At 50.5% G+C, this 9,047-nt stretch overlaps 1 pseudogene; it reads left to right on the forward strand.

Moving 5' to 3' along the window:
* The first annotated feature begins 7,676 nt into the window (after window positions 1-7,676).
* LOC142772339 (uncharacterized) lies at window positions 7,677-8,701 on the forward strand (annotated as a pseudogene).
* Window positions 8,702-9,047: the final 346 nt, after the last annotated feature.

Below are 9,047 nucleotides of genomic sequence, written 5' to 3' on the forward strand. Positions count from 1 at the left end.
GGTAGCGGAAATTTCGAAGGTCACAGGTGTGACCTGACGAATGACTCGGTAGGGCCCGGCGTATCGCGATAGTAGTTTCTCGCAGAGGCCAACACGTCGAGATGGGAGCCACAAGAGAACAAGAGATCCCACAGAAAAAACGGCATCTCTATGTCGACGGTCGTAAAGAGACTTCTGTGCTGTCTGCGACGACGATAACCGAGCGCGCGCTACCGCGCGTGCCGTGAGGGCCCGGGTGATCACATCCTGAGCGTACGAAGTGGAGGATGGGTGGTCTGATGAAAGCAGTGTGTCGAACGGCAGTAAGGGATGACGTCCGAAGAGTAGATAAAAAGGGGAGTAGCCCGCTGTTTCATGACGCGACGAGTTATAGGCGAAGGTTACGAACGGAAGAGCTATGTCCCAATCAGTGTGGTCGGTAGATACGTACATGGAAAGCATATCCGTCAATGTGCGGTTTAGGCGCTCCGTAAGGCCGTTAGTCTGAGGGTGGTAAGATGTGGTGAAGTTGTGACGGGTAGCACAAGATCGGAGTAGGTCATCAACCACACGAGATAGAAAGTAGCGACCACGGTCTGTGAGCAGGCGAGTCGGAGCGCCATGCTGGAGAATAATGTCGTACAGCAGGAAGTCGGCAACGTCGGTTGCGCAGCTGGTTGGTAGCGCTCGAGTGATTGCATACCGAGTGGCATAGTCTGTGGCCACTGCAATCCATTTATTTCCAGTTGTAGAAGTAGGAAAGGGACCTAGCAAGTCCAACCCCACTCGATAAAATGGCTCGGCTGGAACTTCAATAGGTTGAAGAAGACCGGCAGGGGGAGTCGTAGGCTTCTTTCGGCGCTGGTAGAGGTCACAAGATGTGACGTAACGGCGAACAGAGCGGTACAGACCCTTCCAGAATACTCGTCGTCGAATGCGGTCGTAAGTTCTGGAAACTCCTAGATGTCCAGAAGTTGGGGCGTCGTGCAATTGTCGCAGAACATCCTTTCGCAGGTGATGCGGTACGACGAGTAAAAGTTCCGCGCCGTCGGGGTGTAAGTTGCGGCGGTACAAAATGTTGTCTTGAAGCAGGTATCTGCTAAGAGAAGGGTCAGCATAACGCGATTGAAGGCGGTCAATGATGGTGAGCAACGATGAATCTCGCCGCTGTTCGTCAGCCACGTTCAAAAAGTCAGTGATGGCTAAAACGCAGGCATCGGATTCCAAATCAGTGGAGCTAGGTGGATCAACGGGGTGCCGGGATAAGCAGTCAGCATCGCTGTGCAGCTTTCCAGATTTGTAAACAACCGAGAACGTGTACTCCTGTAATCGAAGAGCCCATCGGCCGAGTCTTCCTGTAGGGTCCTTAAGCGTCGACAGCCAGCAAAGCGCATGGTGGTCCGTGATGACTGCGAACGGACGTCCGTATAAGTACGGACGGAATTTCGCGATAGCCCAAACGAGGGCTAAGCATTCCCGCTCAGTTATAGAATAATTTCGTTCCGCTTGCGACAAAAGGCGGCTAGCGTAGGCTATCACACGGTTGGTGCCATTCTGTATCTGAGCGAGTATAGCACCAATGCCATGGCCGCTTGCATCGGTGCGAAGCTCTGTTCAAGCCGTTGGATCAAAATGAGCCAACACAGGTGGTGAGGTGAGGGCGGTAATTAGCGACGCGAAGGAATATTCTTGGTCCCTTCCCCAAGAGAAGGCCACATTCTTTTTGAGGAGATCCGTGGGGGCCTAGCAATATCCGCGAAGTTGAAGACAAAGCGGCGGAAGTATGAGCAGAGCCCAATAAAACTGCGAACTTCTTGTGTGGAACGCGGAACCGGGAATTCTCGGACTGCACGGACTTTGTCAGGGTCGGGTCGAACACCAGTGGCGTCAACAAGGTGGCCGAGTAGTTTAATCTGCCGACGTCCAAATGAACATTTCGACGAATTCAGTTGGAGACCAGCGCAACGAAAAACGTCAAAAATTGCCGAGAGACGAGACAGGTGGCTTTCGAAGGAGGGCGAGAAAACTATTACATCATCCAGATAGCAAAGGCAGGTCGACCATTTGAAACCGCGAAGAAGAGAGTCCATCATACGTTCAAACGTAGCCGGGGCATTGCACAACCCAAAAAGCATGACCTTGAATTGGTAAAGGCCGTCGGGTGTGATGAATGCTGTCTTCTCGCGGTCGTGGTCGTCGACCGAAATTTGCCAGTATCCGGATCGAAGGTCAAGGGTCGAGAAATAGTTGGCGCCGTGGAGGCAGTCGAGCGCATCATCGATTCGGGGTAAAGGATAAACGTCCTTCTTGGTGATCCGATTCAGGTGGCGATAGTCGACGCAAAAGCGCCAGGTGTTGTCCTTCTTTTTAACTAAGACCACAGGGGAGGCCCAAGGACTCGATGAAGGCTCAATGACGTCTTTACTCAACATTTGCTCGACCTCCGTCTGTATAACTTGGCGCTCAGCATGTGACACGCGATAAGGGCGTTTGTGGAGTGAACTGGCGTCGCCGGTGTCGATGCGGTGGGTTACGGCACTTGTGCGGCCCAGGGGACGGTCGTCGACGTCAAACATATCCAGGTAAGAAAACAGAACACCCCGGAGCGCCGCAATTTGGGAAGGTAAGAGGTCGCTGGATATCATTTTGTCGAGGAACGCCTTATTTTGCGACGTGATGACAGGTTTCGCCATGGTCTTAGTGTCAGGTGTAAAAGAACAAATCGAACATTCATCAAGGGTGGAAAGATCGGCTAAAGTGATGCCTTGGGGAAGAACTTGGGTAGACGTAGAGAAGTTCAGAACTGGAAGTAGCACCGTGTTGTTAGCAACAATCACTATAGTATGTGGTAGTGCGATGTGGTGCGTAAGGGTCAAATCAATGAGGGGAGCTACCAGATAGTCTCCATCAGGAACGGACGGGAAGGGCGACAGAGGAACGTACATAGCAGCCTGGGGCGGTAGCCGTAGAGACTCCACGGATCGTAGCCGAGTGTGACTTGGAGGAGTGAAATCGGAGCGCAAAGGCAATTCGAGCCGTAAGATACCGGTAGAACAATCGATGAGGGCGGAGTGGGTGGTTAAGAAGTCAATTCTAAGGATGACGTCGTGTGGGCAAGCATCGAGAACTGCGAAGAGAACGGAAGTGTGGTGGCCAGCAACAGTAACGCGGGCAGTGCACATGCCAAGTACCGATGTTCGACTTCCGTTAGCAACTCGAACAGTAGAGAACATAGCTGGTGTGAGAACTTTTTTTCAGGCGAGATCGAAGTGTAGAACTCATAACAGATACTTGGGCACGAGTGTCAATTGAAGCAGTAACGGCGTGGCCATCAACGAACACCCGAAGTAAATTGCGTCTTGAAATTGTAGCCGGTTGAGGGTTTTCGTTCCGGATGGATGGATGGATGGATATGGCTGTACCCTTTAGATCGGGCGGTGGCTAGCGCCACCAAGCCGTAATACTTAATGAACTTAAAACTATATTGATTTTTTTTTCCTTAAAAAGTGAGTTTGAGGATTCGTACTTTGCAGTGAAGAGTTTAATTTTCACTCGTTCCTTGACTTTAGCCACCAATCAGATAACCTCCTTCTAGTTAAGTCTACTTGCTTAAAGTCTATCTTGCCCTCCCGGTCCCTAAACCCCAGTGCTTTGAAAAACTCTGCGCCATCATCCTGAACTATAGGGTGACGCCCTTTACAGAACATTATCAAGTGTTCGGCAGTTTCTTCTTCCTCTCCACACGCACTGCATACTGTGTCTACCCCTTCGTATTTGGCCCGATATGTCTTGGTTCGCAGTACTCCCGTCCTAGCCTCAAACAGTAGAGAACTACCCCGAGTATTATCATAGATCCTTTCCTTGGCAATTTCTTCCTTAAATGTTCGATAGATCTCTAGTGCGGACTTCTTAATCATGCCCATTCTCCACATGTCAGTCTCCGTTTCCTTCACTTTCTTCTTAACCGATAGTTCTTTTTGGTTTGGCCACCTGCTGTTTTCTAAGTATTTACCAGTCAACTTCCTGGTTCGCTTCCTCCATTTTGTATCGGCATTCTTCATGTACAAGTAGCTGAAAACCTTCCTAGCCCAACGCTCTTCCCCCATTTCTCTCAATCGCTTCTCAAATTTTATCTTGCTGCTAGCTTCCCTGCCCTCAAATGATGTCCATCCCATATCACCTTGTACTCCCTGATTTGGTGTATTCCCGTGAGCTCCTAAAGCAAGCCTACCTATTCCACGTTGCTTAATTTCCGAGTCGTCAGTTCCGAGTCGTCAACGCAGCGCCACCTCCAGGAGCTGCACTCGTCAGTTTCCCGGGGAATGGCCAGAATAAGCCGGTGACGGAGAGCGGCGGCGTTGAGGGGAGCGTGACGGCCGACCCTGAGGTGACGGCGAGCGGCTTGACCAGTTTCTTTGGGCGACGACGTCAGCGTAGGACGGTTCGGAGCGTGGAGATGAACGGCGAGCTGAAGAGTCCTGAATATGGTCATCCGAAAAACCGGGTTGCGAATAGCGTCCACGGTCCTGACAGCGGTCGACATTACGAAAGCTTGGCCGGAAATACCCCCTGTTGCGACAATGGCGGGAGATGTGCCCAACTCGAGAGCAAGAAAAACAGATGGGTTCATCATCGTGCGTACGCCACTCAGATAGATTTCGGTAGCGTGGTGGAAACCGAGGAGTCGAAGCTGCCGCAGCGACAAGTGGGGCAGAGTGGTGGTCAGCGTTGTGGACAGGAGTGCTCATGGGCTGCGGCTGGGGAACCTGGACGCCCAGGTTAGCAAACTCCTGGCGTACGACGGCTTGAATGAGCGAGACTGTTGCCCAGTGGTCTTGCGCAGGGGGCTGATAGGAAGCGGGTGCCATGGCTTCCAGCTCCTGGCGAACAATCCTTGCGATATTGGCAGGAGGCGCAAGTGAACGGGGCGCTGCAGAATCCTCGCAAGACTAAGTCGCAGCAGTGTTTGGTAGTCTCGCGGTGTGGTGGGTGATTCGCCTGCTTTTTGCTTGTTCAAATCGTCGGCATTCGGATATGATGGAGTCGACAGTGGTGCAGTTCTTGCACATTAGTATGTTGAAAGCATCATCAGCAATGCCTTTCAACACGTTGCTGATCTTGTCCGCCTCGGACATGTTTTTGTCCGTCTTCCGGCACAGTGCCAGTACGTCTTGGATGCACGTGACGTACGACTCCGTCGATGATTGAACACGCGACGCGAGGTCCTGCCTGGCTGCCATCTGACGAGCAACTGACCGACCGAATAAATCGCGAAGCTTTTGCTTGCATGTGTCCCAGCTGGTTGATTCTTCTTCATGCGTCTCATACCAGGCGCGTGCCGTACCCCTTAGGTAGAACAGAATATTTGCCAGCATAAGCGTTTCGTCCCACCTGTAGTGCTTGCTGACGCGCTCGAATAATGCGAGCCATTCTTCGACGTCCGTGCTGTCGGTCCCGGAAAACGTGCCAGGGTCGAGAAGATGGGGGGGAATCACGGGTGATGGAGCCGGCGCGGATGGCGAGGCCTGAGTGCCAATTTCAGGCATCGCGGCTGGAGAAAGCTGGCGTCCACTGCGGAGTTCCAGAGCCGGGTTGTGTGAAGAACCCGCACCTTCCACCAAAAGATGTTACGGGGAAGATTTATTCACTGAGAGCTGGTCTTGCTAACGGCTTAAAGAGCGCACAGTCATGCAGGCCAACGGGAGAAGCTCGAGGGTCCAGCCCACTACAACCACGTTGTCGTCTTCTTCATTTGGGTGCCAATTCAGCTGTGTCGGGGTGACAGTTTCATACACGTATCGGTACGAGCAAAAGACAGACCTGAACGTCACCATGCGTGTTCGGCCCGACGATATGCACACGCGCCACGTGAAATATTTAGACCCTATGAAAAGTACTTACTTTACCCGGGGTTTAAAACCGATGATACATTTCAACATTCAGCCGAGTTTGAGTTTCGGTGTGTTGGCGGTAAGCAAGTCAAACGAGGACAATCCCGGCGGTACTGAAACTTTCCAAGATATTGCCGCTTTCTTTCAAATTGACACAGAATTGGTGGTTCATTCTGACGTGGACACCATAGTACCCGACAGCGTGACTCTGCCGTCAAGCGTGAGGCCATACTTGCGTCACACCAACGAAAACATCAAAGCAAGTTACAACAGCCTCACACGTCACGGGCGTCCAGTAAACCTTGCTCGCACGGAGACCGAGGTGACCGAACACAAGGCCGAGCTCCAAAAAGTGGCGGAAGCGCAGCAGCGTTCCTTGCTCTCGGTGCCTTTTATTCCACAATAAAAGCAAGATGAAAGAAAGCTTTTCGTTTGACTTTTTATGACTGGAGCGTCACTGTCTTTGTCGTCAAAGACTAAGGGCAATATATATATATATATATATATATATATATATATATATATATATATATATATATATATATATATATATATATATATATATATATATATGTACTTTCTCTGAGTGGAGCTACAGCGACGACGACATACAAGAAAAAATAAGTAGTGAGCCCATGCTTTGCAGAGGGCTGCAAGCACTCGCGGAATATTAACTAAACCAACGCCTTGTCTGCTTTGCATAATCGTGTCGCAAGGCCATTGCGCATACTAACTAGTAGTTGGTCAAGGGCTGGCTTTTTTCATAGTAACTAAACCAACGCCTTGTCTGCTTTGCATAATCGTCTCGCAAGGGCATTGCGCATATTAACTAGTAGTTGTTCAAGGGCTGGGTTTTTTCATAGTAACTAAAGCAACGCCTTGTCTGCTTTGCATAATTGTCTCGCAAGGGCATAGCGCGTATTAACTAGTAGTTGTGCAAGACTTTCCTGCAAGCGCGGTGCCACCACGACAGGTATATAAAGGGGTCCCTAATAGCTCAAAAAACGCAGTCGCCAACCGGCTGTTCACTCAGGAGGACCTCAAGCGGACACTAAAGACACCTTCGATAAGACCCTCTTTCTACCTAATGATACTATACTCTGAATTGTTGCTTTCTTGCTCTTTGAATAAAGACCACGGCCGAACCACGTAAACGTCAGCATGATGAACAAGAAGACGAGGTACTGTTATATTACCAATTGGAAGTGCTTTTTGGTGACGCCGTCTATATTCCCAGGGACATACTACAGTTTATTGGTTCGAGCCACGAAAACCGTGCCTATGACATTAATGAAACCATGGCGACACTTGCGGAGCCTGATCGAGGCGTGGGAAAAATATCAAATTCAAACGTTCCCGAACCAGGAACAGGGTCTAGAGGAGATGGAAAAAGTTTACAATCCCCTCCACGCTGGGCATTGCAGTTACACTCAATTCCAAGACGAAGAAAGCTTGTGCACGATGTGTTTCCCCCTCGAGACGACGGAGAGGCTCAGACAATTTGTAATGACATTGTCAGAGGATTCGAACAAGGACCCACCCAGTACGGAGTCGCAGCCGTCGCACTCCACACACGAGAAACCACTCTACCACCCGTCCACGTCCTACACGACTGCAGCTGTAGCAACGGCACACGCCGATGTGTTATTTTCGCTGGCTTCGCCAGACGACCAAATCGCTCGTCAATTTGGTCTACAAACGCCAGCGCATGGGACCACTACAATCTCGTCCAGTATCTCAATAGTCAGCCCCGACTATTAGAATACCTTGAAGTGGGAGAAGGCGATTGGGGTCGCGACATTAAAAATGAAGTTTTGGGACAATTCCAAGGTCCTGGACACGAGCCCGGCCGAGTTTTGGAAATACTGCACCCGAAACTTCCGCATTCAGTTGCATGTGACGGCGCCCATGGAGGTCAGACGAGCTGTGGAGACGCTGACAAAGTATGCGCAATAAAGGGTACAAAGTACCGAAAACGTGCAAAAAGAGCGTCGGAAGAATCCATCTACGACTGGCTACGCAAAAACCCCATATCGCCGTTGAGCAACATTGTGCGCAGTCCCAAGTGGCTGGCGGACCCGGTCTTTCGGTTTATTCGCCTGGACGACAAGCGCCTTCAACGAGCCATCCAAGTGTTTAATGATGAGATGTGTTCGCACTCCACCCTCGACTTCATTTAAATGTACAAGAACACGCAGCCACTCTTTGACGCCCCACATGGCAACCTCGCTACCTTTTACATGGATGTGCCCGCGTCGTTTGATGCCATGATGGAACTTTTAAACTTTCAGTTTCACGGCAACCACGAGGAAGTGTCGGTCTTTGTCAACAACTTGTACAGCCTGGTCGAGAAGGCGATCCCGAAAAAAAAATTGCATGGAAATCGTGTCCCCTCCGAGTGCAGGCAAAAAGTTTTTTTTCGATCCTGTTCTTTCATTTTACATTAACCACGGTACCATTCGCAACTTTAACCGCTACACTAGCTTTCCACTACAGGACACCGTGGGCCGTCGCATCCTGGTATGGAACGAGCCAAACTGTGAGTCGTCCGCTTTCGATACTGTCAAAAAAATTTTTGTGGTGACGTAGACTCGGTGGCTATCAAGTACACTGCTGACGAGACCATCTCCAGGACACCCGTTATTGTGCTCTCAAACGACGAGGTGTTTCCAGATGACGACGCCTTCAACCACCGAATGTGGCGCTACAAGTGGTGGGCGTGTCCTCCACTGAAAAAATACAAGAAAATTCACCCGATGGCCCTGGTGCTCCCTTTTGATACGTTTGTCATGGAAGAAACATACGTCGGTACGCGTCAGCTTGATCGATAAAGAGTTTTTCAACCTAACATCCTGAGTACTTGGTCAATGCTTCGCATTTTCCGACTACGTCGACAACGACATGCGCTTGTCGTTGTCGATGTAGTCGGAAAATGCGAAGCATTGATCATTTCCAGTGTATACGACCGACCGACCGACCGACCGACCGACCGACAGCTGTCGCGCTTGTCGTTGTCGATGTAGTCGGAAACTGCGAAGCATTTTCGACTACATCGACAACGACAATGTAGTCGACTTGTCGTTGCCGTGTCGATGTAGTCGACAACGGCTACATCGACACGTGCTTGTTAGACGTAACGTCACAGTGGCGCAGCGTGAACTTGAGTGTGCAAATATA

The sequence above is a fragment of the Rhipicephalus microplus genome, chromosome 9, assembly GCF_043290135.1.
Source record: "Rhipicephalus microplus isolate Deutch F79 chromosome 9, USDA_Rmic, whole genome shotgun sequence".
Classification (NCBI taxonomy): Eukaryota; Metazoa; Arthropoda; class Arachnida; order Ixodida; family Ixodidae; genus Rhipicephalus; species Rhipicephalus microplus.